Consider the following 10,653-nt stretch of genomic DNA (forward strand, 5'->3'; position numbering starts at 1 on the left):
GTCAACATCCCCAACATCTGACTACCCTGGGGTTAATATTGGTGCTGTTTCAATATTGTGGTGCCATATAAATGCCTCTCCTGGACTGTACAGGTGGGAATGGCTAGCTCTGGTTTTAGCTGTTGAGGGAGGAAGGACGGTCTAGTGGTTAGTGTACTAACCTATGACTTGGAAGACCTGCATTGCTGCCCCTGTGCTGTCATGTATGACCTTGGGCATGGTACTTAGCCTCCTTTTGCCTTGTCTGTAAAATGGGGATTGGAGCACTGAACTCCCACTCAGGGGTGTTGAGGATAAATGCATCCAAACTCGTATGGGGCTCAGGTACTACAGAATGGGGACCACAGACATCTGATACAGTACAGCCCTTTTGATTTTGGAATAGTGTGGGCGACACTGTCCAACTTTTAATATATGGTTAAGGCACCGAAAGGTTTGGATAGATGCCCTTTAATGTCTGATTGATTTAGATTATGTAGACATGCACAAATATAGATATTAAAGAGACCAGCTCTGAGACTGTAGGGGGAGCAGAGAGATGTTATTAATTTTGTGCAGTTGAGGGGTGCAGTTAAAGTGGAAGGGGAGGTTGGGGAATGATTCTCAGGGTCGGGTTGGGTGACCTAGTACAGTTTCCTATCCCCTAGGTCATGCTGTCTCCCTTGTAGCCCAGTGATTCAGACTTAATGACCCAAAACATTTATAACTGAGTACCAATTTCCCCCCTGCATTTTGATCCTCAATTTCTCTCTTAATTAGTGCCCCTGCTAATAGGGGTTTCTTTTAGAATGAGTAGGTCTGCAGAGAAACACCAACTGCCCAGTCCTTTCTTATGTCTCTGTTGTGAGAAAACTATAGCAATTCCCTTGAGTAATTTTCTCCCTCATAAATAACTGACATATTTACCACCGTTTGTCCAGGTTAACGAAGTGTATAGCCTGGGAAGGGAGACTTTAAAAAAAAGTAAGTGCTGGTTTGTTCTAAGAATTTCTAAACACAGATTCTGGCTTCATGAACCTGTTCGTGCTGGTGGGGGGAGGTTTTAATTTCCTGCTTGTCACTGAACAATCTCCCGCGAAAAGGCCTCAAGCATAAAATGTCCCCACTTAATTTATTTCCAGGAAGGGAAGGAATATTCCATGTAACTTCTGAACGGAGTGGTGCCTCAGTGCACTTGTTGGAAGATGCATTATCTTTCACTCTCTTGTGCTTATCTGCATTTTGTTGCTGGGATCAGCTAGTGTATTGAAAACATATATTTGAGCGTTTAGTACACCTGTGTGGGGGGTTTTTTGCGTGGAAGGGACCATAAGAAAACAGCCCCCATTCCTTGGGGAAAATGCAGAAGTACTTGCCTTCGCTAATCGGACCAGGAGTTGCACACACAGTTTTATGACTCTTTGCTCCTGCAGTGTATAATTCTACCACTTCTCCATTCTGAACACCTGCCGGCCAATGCTGGTGGGAAGCTGAAAATTTGATGGGGACATTGAAGTCAAGGGGAGTTGAAGAGCCCCTAGAACCTTATGGGATCAGACTCTTAAATAGCTTCTTCCCTGCTCTATTCCAAGCAGGATAAAATGTTTCCTTCCCCTCCTGTGCTGTAGGCTGCTTTCCAGTTAGCTAATGGTGGAGTTTCTGTCTGCGGCCTTCTCTGCATGTATGGCAGCATGTGGGGTACATGTGGCTACACGCCACAGTGAAAGGCAGGCTGTGTCCACACTTGTCACTGTGTTGTGTAACTACATGCCACAGCAAAAGGCTCCAGCATCTCATTTCATTGTGGTGGGGAACAGCTCTGGCAGCAGGATCCTACACTGCTAAACATAGCAGCACAGATGGAGGAGGCACTGCTTGTGTATGGAGTAGAGAGCCACTTAGGGTATATAGGTTTCAGACACTCTACTACACTGTACTGCATACCTCACTGACCATGCTTCTGTTTATACTGTGCTAGCTAGGCATGCGGTGTCTGTACTCGACACACAGCCAGAAGCGTAAACGTACCTTGTGTTAGTCCAGGGCATCACTCACTCAACCCTTCCATCTCAGCGTTCTACTGATATCGAGTCAATCCCACAGAACCCCTATCAGGCTGGCAAGGGTTATTGTTGCCATATTGCAATTGGGACACAGAGGGGCTAACATCTGTATGCTATTTTTTTTTAAATCTATTTGTACTAAGCCATGTCTATCCAAGGAAAAATACATAAGTTTTTACTATGTCAGCAGGTCAAGGTAAGCCCTAGGGTTCACCTGGGCCAGCTAATATGTTAAAAGAACATATCAGACTGGCAGGATGGGAAAGTGAAATAGACATGAGAATCTGAAACTGACCGGCCTACTTTCGCTGTCCAAATCATCTAAAACACAAAAAGGTAAATAGCATAGAAGCTTATAAAATCCTTTCAGTTTTTATAAGCAATGCTTATAATAGTGACAGAGGTAAAATGGCCCAACGGTGTGGGCATTTGCCTGAACTCAGGAGATGGGGATTCTAGTTTTGGCTCTACTGCTGACCTGCGAGTGGACCTTGGGCAAGTCACTTCCTTTCCCTGTTCCTTAGCTGCATGCTTTGGAACTTAGACTGTGAGCTCTTTGGGGCAGAGAGCGTGTCTTACTATGTGCGTGTACAGCGCCTAACACAGCAGGGCCCAGGTCTCGGAGGCTGCAGGCAGAGGTGATGCATGGCGGGGGAGGGCATGCAAGGTCACGGGACCCCCCAGGTTTGCCACTTGGCTTGTACTGAGCAGGCTCACATGGACTGAGCATGCTCAGAAACACTGTTGAAGCTAGCTGCCCTTACTGTGCCCCCTAACTATCGGCAGCCATGGGTCTTACACAATACTTTACTGATCCTCCCAGGTAAGCATTTATGACATGGTATGCAAGTATGGGGACCCTCCAGAGAAGAAATTCACAAACTTGCAATGCCTTAGCCCTATTTCTACAAAGGAAGAAACACCAAGATCTGAGTGGAGGTGCAGAGCTATTCTGCTGGCTCCCCAGCAGCCAGACCAGGTGGATCTCAGTAGTTCCCATTCAGCAGAGGTAAAAGGCTGAGAAATGCTCCTTCAGAAGAAGCTAGAGCATCAGACAGGAAGTCCTGGGAATAGCCCACTTGGGAGACAACTGAGGCCAACCTGATATTGGTCTGTTTCGAAATTCAGGACTTCATCTGACTCGAGCTGCTGCCTAATACCAAATGAAAGCCACCAGAATTGAGGAGGTGAGGTATTGGTAAGAGCCTGTCCTGTGAAGGCTGTGTTGTCGTGGGGAGCAACCTCGCTTACTTTACAGTATTACTTCCCCTTGAGGGGGAAACAGAGAGATCAGTGACTTGCCCAAATCCAGGCAGTGCGTCAAGGGTAGAGCAAAGATCGTACCTCATCAGTGGTTCCTGGCACTGAGCTCCAGTCACTACTCTAGGCCACCTCTAGATCAGTGTGGAAATTCTCTCCACAGAGAGGAGCATTCTCTCCCCTGAGCAAATCAAGCCCCTAAGGGCTGGCCGCTTGATAAGGGCGTGCCATGCTTTACACACACACACACGAGACGATAAACATTTCAATAGCTTTTATTGCTCAGGTACTAGAGAACGGCGAGGCCCTGAGCCCCACATGCTCGGTGGGCCCTGTGCAGCATGGGAATACTGCGAAGTAGAACAGATAGAAGCAAAACTGCTAGAGACCCTCTGGGTATTTACAAAGGCCCCCACCCCAAATCCAGCAGCAGCACCGTTGGAACTGGCTGTGCTCTCCATTAGATCCAGACCAGGGCGCTCTAGCTTCAGTGGGGAGGAAAGTGTTTTTAGAGGATCTAGGCAGCAATTTACAATACAAACCTTTATTCCTGCTCTCCTCTGTAGCATCCTCTCTCCTCAACCCACCCAGTGATGGACAAAGGCCAGAGGAAAGCAATTGACTGGAAAGCAAGGGCATTCTCCAAAAATCTGGACTGACAGTCACGCTGGCTGATGTCTCCTTTTTTGTACTAAATAAAGTGTTCTAATCCTATTTAACCGCCGTGTAACACCTTTCACCAACTGCACATGCAGCCTCACTGAAATGCAGCCTGCTCTGGGGTGGAGAATGGCAAACCACAGCTCCAAAATGCATGGAAGGGGAATGTAGAGTAAGGATACCACCCCTGATTTCACAACAGTGCCTCAAGTTCTTTCATGTCCAGGCAGAATCACGTTATTTTGTCAAGACTCTTATGTAGACACCCACTGAACTACATTCTTTGCCCTTGGAAAGATGAAGGGCTGGGTCAGCTTTGCTGAGCTCTGAACCTGCAGCTCAAGGAAATCTGAGTAGCTCCATGTTGATTCTTAGGTCATGAAGCCGCCCTCTCTGACCTGAAAATATTACAGTTAAATGGTGGATATTTATACTTCTGCAAAAAAAGTGGCAAGTGGCTATGTGTTGAAGCTCTAATGCCCTCTGGAGTCCCTTGGCTCCAGCGTAAAAGCTTTCCTGTTTTGTTCCTCTGGTTACATTTGATAAAGTGTTACAATGAGCTTTCTACCCAGCACCAAATCTACATCAAACCGGATATTTAACAGCAAGCACCTTGCCAGGCTAAGGAAATGCAAACAGTCCTGTCGAAGAGGTGACTTTCCGTTTCTTGGGCAAGGCTGCACAGTGAATCAGCACACGAGTCCAGGCTAGAAGCGAGACGCCTGCCCGTCTGAATAAGGATTCATTTGTTACACATTTTCAGATTCTCCATTTTATGCAGGATAAACCCCGTCCTCTGTCACTCAGAGACACGGTGCAACAGCCCTTAGTCATGAATCCATTGCCCACTCCTCACCTGCAATTAACAAAACCGGGTCTGGTTCTCCTCACCATGCTGGGCTACAGCTCCTGATTTCCCTCCTCCAGGCCTGCCCAGGTTATGAGCATCAACATCTAAAGGCCGCGCTGCTGTTACATGATCATGTGAAGTACGACAGGAGATCCTTTGGGAACAGGGAATGTAATTCATTCTGCTCGATTCCATTTCCTGAAATTGCTCAGAGCAAGACAAACTGTGTCTCACCATAAGCTAACTCAGCACACTGGATCCACGCATGCTGATGGAACAGACCAGTGAGGGGGACACGGGGCAGATGGACTATGGTCCCAGTCTTATCTTACCACCAGTACTGTCTATCCATCTGGTTACTTGGTGCCCTAGTCTAGTGGTTAGAGTAGAACGCTGCGAGCCTGGACTCCTGAGTTCTCACTGATGTGTCATTCCAGCTGTGTAGGGGTGAGAGGAGAAGGAACAGCCTGTGTGAATAGGGCTAGATAATATGAGACTCTGACATGGACATAAGAATATTTACCCAGCGCACAAGGGTGTTGTGAAGTGTTAATATATGGAAAGTGCTTTGAGATCCTTGAATGAAAATCATTATGTAAGGATAAAGCATTATTATGGTCTGGCTCCCTGTGTCAATTCTCCAGGCCCCAACTTTGGAACCAGTCACCTTGGTAAATACATTCAAGAGACCAGTGTTGGGTTTTAAAAAGTTGGTTCTATAACCCCAGGGGATGGCCAGGTTCCATAGGTGAGGTGTGTACTTGGCATGGTACCACTAGTGTTGCCAACTTCTGTGGGTGATTTTGGGGGTTTTACTTAAGGCCCCATCTCCTGGAGTCAGGTGATCATGGGCGAATCTAGGTTTTCATTTAAAAAACAAAAAGTTTCTAGCCCTCATGGAGCATTTAGAGAAAAATGTGAAAATGTGGTCCCTAAAGGCTGAAAAGAGCTGCAGAAGCCAAATAAAAAGATTCCAATTTTTAAAAATCTTGTGCTTTTTAATGCAATCTCCTGATTTTGTTTGTGTTTGGAGGGGATTGATCCATTATGTTTGAATGCTCATTGAGCTGACAGTGCTGATCTCGGCCTCAGTTTCTTTATATGTCACATAGGGCTAAGAAAAATTGAGCTACTGTGATAATTCCTTAGTTAATGTTTTTGGGGATAGTTGAAGATAAAGTGCTAAAAGGCACGGGACTGAGAATCAGGACACCTGGGTTCTATTTCCAGCTCTGATGTTCTGTGACCTTCAGCAAGTCACTTTACTGCTTTGTGCCTCTGTTTCCCCTCCCATGTCTGTCTGTCGTCTATGTAGCTTGAAGGTTCCTCCAGGCAAAGACCGTCTCTTATGTCTGTACAAGCATCTAGCACAATGGACCCTGACCTCAGCTGGGGTCTTTAAGTGCTTTTGCAATACAAATAAATTTAAATTGCAATAAGTATTGTTGCCTGATGTATGCAAAGCTACAGGTAATACAGAGCTCCTGGCTGTTCTTACAAGCCCGGTAGTGGGAATAATAAAGTATCTTATTTTTAAGGTGTAAAGTAGTTTCTCTTTTACTATCAGCCCTTAGAGGGACTCGCTGTTGGTTGTCAGAGACCATGTACCAAATTCAAAGATAATGTGAATAGTGGCGTAAATTACACATTGGTAAAGCAAGTGTGAGTTTAAAGTGGTGCAATTTACATGCCTGGGTTTTGGGTGGGGTGTGGGCTGCAGGAAAAGCAGCTAATAAGAGAGTGTAAGAAAGAGGTTGGTAAGAAAGCTCTTCCCCACATTCCTGCCTAGACATGCCCAGTGGCACACAAATCCATTTTGGTTTACATCCTCCTGTTAGCATTTTCCCCATTCTTCTACCTCAGTGTGTAAGTTACACCATTTATGTAGCCTGGGAACTTAACCCTGACTCTGGGGCTGAGGCGTCTGATCCTGGTCTCCAGGGACTGATCTAAGGGTGAGCAAGGCTGGCAAATGCTAACTGGCTCCTCCCTGTGCTGGGCACTTCAGCTGGGCAGTGATAAAGTTTCCTTGCATTAGCTGGAAACTCCCCTTCCCCCCGTGTTCTTTTGCTATCTCAAACTTTATCTTTTAATGTGCATCTGTGGGCTGCTGGGAGGCAGGGGAATTTGAACCAGAATGCTGCTTGCCTTCCTATCCCGGCGTCTGTCCAACAGCATGATTCATTGCTGAGCTTTTTATTTGCTTAGCAGCGCTCTATCAGCAAGATAAGGAATGCTAATGTGCCCATCAGAACATTGGATTTCCCAGTGCGCGCAGACCATGGGATTGCTATATGCCACAGCAGGGCTCCCTCCCTGGTGAGCAGTGAACTGCAGTAGATGCTCTTGCTTTTAGACCTGTCTACATGTTTCAGCCCTCTCCATCCTCACACCTGTGGGCATGACTCTTATTAAACCTTTAAAATATTTCAAGCGTGATGGCAGAAGGGAGGATCGGGCAATCCGGCCCAACCTGCAGCTGCAGGAGGTCCTGGGTTAAGGGGTTTCCAACCACGCGAGGGACAGGCTGATGTTCCCTCAGTCTTTGCGGGTGGCTCCACATTTGCTTGAGTTGCCCCTGCAGAGAAGTGTTGTATGCAGAGAATGGCTGGTACAGGGATAGCGGGAGCAGAGATGGGTCTGAATCCAAACACTCTCAAACAGTTTTAAAAAAAAGAAAGGCTGGATGTGGATCCTGCTACAGGTATGAACCGTCAGGGCTGGCTCCCATCTTTTCCAAGATGAACTGAAATATCCCACCACAACCCTTTTTTGGTTTTTTTGGGTGTGTCATGTGGATAGCAACGTAGGTGGCAATCCTGGTTAAATCCATCATATTACACAAGGACGTGGTAGCAGATTTACCTCCTGAACAATATAGTTCTAAAAATAGAGAGGGAAATGAGGAAGTGACTGTCCTATCCCGTGGGTGATCTGATTCCCATCCTGCACACATACCTCAACATCATCATGTGTATTGCAAGGTGTATTTAGAGATTCAGTGAGGGGCAAATCTTAGCCTCACTAAAGTCAACGAGCGCTTCGTTGTGACCAGGATTTATCCCAGACTGGCTGCCAATTATGCTCTCCAGCTCTACTGAGATGGCTTACGGACCAGCCTCAAATTCTGAGTGAATTTGCACTGTGCTTTTCAGCCACAGGTCCCAAAGTGCTCTACAAAGAGGTCAGTATCACTATCCCCATTTTACAGGTGGGGAAACTCAGGCACAGAGAGGTGAAGTGACTTGTCCAGGGTCATCCAGCAGGCCAGTGACAGAACCAGTGAGTTGAACCCTTCTCTGCTTTAGTCATGGTCTGGTGCTCAGTCCACTAGCATACAGTGCACTCCTTGGTAGCCCTCTGAGGCCCCAATCAGGGATTGGGCCCCCATTGTCTTAGGCACCGAACCCACATAATGAATGTGGAACATTTCATTTAGAAATGATTCTGTTCTCATGGCACTTGAATACCTCATTGATGAGTGCTGTATTAACACCTAGCTTGATAGCTCTGGCTGATGTTTTGAGTGTCTTTCCTTTGTTCCTAATTAAGGTGTGGATGTAAAGGAAATCTTTTGGTTGGCGAGGAAGGAGGCTCCTCAGTTCTTGCCTTGAAATTATTTTGAAAACTCACATGGCCAAATCAGTCCCACAGAAACCAGTCTGGTTCCTGAAGCTTCCCCTTTCCCCCAATACCAAGGAATGAGGGGGTGAGAAATACAGTAAATAGGACAAACGGGAGTGTTTCTAAAAAGGATTTGGTTCAGTTTTCCATGAGACGTCAGCTGCTTTTTAGCACAAGCCAAGTCAATATTGTCCCTTGGCAGTCTGTACCAGCTGTATCGGTTCGATCAGATTTTGTGCATTCTGGAATTTTCAAACCCCCTCCTGAGTGCCAGTGTATTTGGGCACCTAACTCACACAGGTGCCTGAAACGTCCAGCCTATAGCTCTGGATATTCTTTGGATGCCCCCTCTTCTTCTGTTCCTACTAAGGGCTTGACCTCAAATTATTGTAGCAGTGAGTTCCACAGGCCAATTAAGTTTTGTATGGAAAAATCCATGCTATTTGTGAAACCATTCACTTTTATTTTTTAGTTCTTTCCCCCTTTACTCAGAGTCATGCTCCTTGCTTATAAATATCACTTTCATCATCCAATTCAGCATCCCCATTAATCCTTTATTTCAGAGATGGAATGTGGGTGAATATATTGCTTCGGAAAATTAGGTGCCCAGCACAAGGTAGGCAGGGGGTGTGCAAATTTCCCACAAAAAGCTCTGCCAATCCTAGCCTGCAAAGAGACAGCTAGCCCTCTCCTGGAATTTTCCTCAAGCAGAGAATGGTATTGTGTATGTGATGGTGGCAGAAGGGTTTGGAGAGCTGGTGTAGGAATTGCCTTATTGCATCTGACTAGTGATCTATCTAGCCCAGCGTCTGGTCTCTGATGTGCCAGGCCCAGATGCTTCAGAGGAAGGCACATTACGGTCTGCTGTAGGCAGTTATGGAATAACCTACTCATTGGGCAAGTCTTTTCGTAGTCCACAGTAGCTACAGATTGACTCATGCATTGAAGCAGGAAGGTTTGATTCATCCCAAAACTCTTGTTTGTTTTTAATCCTTCCTGCTGTGACTCTGGATATTCTTTGGATGCCCACTACTCTTCTCTGATCCTGCTAAGGTCTATATCATGTCACAGTAAGTTCCACAGGCTAATTATGTGTTTGAAAAACTAGTTCTTTTTACCTGCTTTAAATTTTCCTGTTTTATTTACTTAGGAAGTTTTAACAGGTTTACAAATTCTTGCCACCTAAATATCAGAAACAAAACAACAACATTACAACAATGAGGTTTTTTTTGTTTTTTTTTTAAAGAGACACATTAGTATAATCATCAGATTTCTCTGTTGAACAGCGTATTACCATATTACAATGTGCGTCATTACAACACCCATGAGACGTCATTTCTATTGATTTTTTTAAACTGAGTTAAATCTCTGATTACACATATTTAACCGACCAGGCATGTCTGTCGAATGTTAATATTAAAAAAAAGGAAAGCTGCACAAAGTGCTTTTTGTGGGTGAAGGTACTTTGTCTCTGTATTGAATAAATGATAACCAAATACTTACCTGTCTATTTTGCTTGGTATGTAATTGGTAAATTTGCCAATTTTAAATTTCACCAAATGTCCCCTTGTTAGGAGAAAGAGGGAAGAGAAGTGTGTGATCCACTTTCTCCAAACCAAATGCATACAAGTAGTGCGCCATTTTCTCTTGCAGGTGGCTTTAGAAGCATTAATTTAACCTTTCCAACCGCTCCTCTCTGAGATAGGAATAATTACATGCAGGTTATGGCTGGTTAAACGGAAACTTTAACCATGAGATTAAGTGACGTGCCAAAGATCAATAACAGAGTGAGGAAGTGAAGCTAGAAGTCCTGAGTCACAGGCCCAGGCGCTCACACCTAGACTATACTATTTCCCGTCCCAGCCTGAGATTTCGTCTCTGACCTCTGGCTTGCTGTGCTTAGTCTGTGAGCTACGTGGAACTGGATCACACCTTCCAGTATATCTGGAAAACACTGAGCACAGTGTGGACTCTACTGCAAACAAATCATACATAAGAATGATTTATGAATCAACTAAATCTTTTTTACCTGTGATTTTAAAGCAGCCTAGAAACTCAGGTCTCCAGAGGAGAAAAGACCCATGTATTTAACCCACTGTGGAGCTGGTGCCCACTCACCCACAAGCATTTTCCCTCCTCAGTTGTTCAAGTAAACCCTATCAGACTGTCCGCCTCTCCCCTTCCTTATGGGCTGCTGTCTTTCTACATGGAGCTGAA

This window comes from Emydura macquarii, unplaced genomic scaffold (assembly GCF_026122565.2).
Source record: "Emydura macquarii macquarii isolate MOO-44397 ecotype Brisbane River unplaced genomic scaffold, CSIRO-AGI_Emac_v2 contig_3348, whole genome shotgun sequence".
Classification (NCBI taxonomy): Eukaryota; Metazoa; Chordata; order Testudines; family Chelidae; genus Emydura; species Emydura macquarii.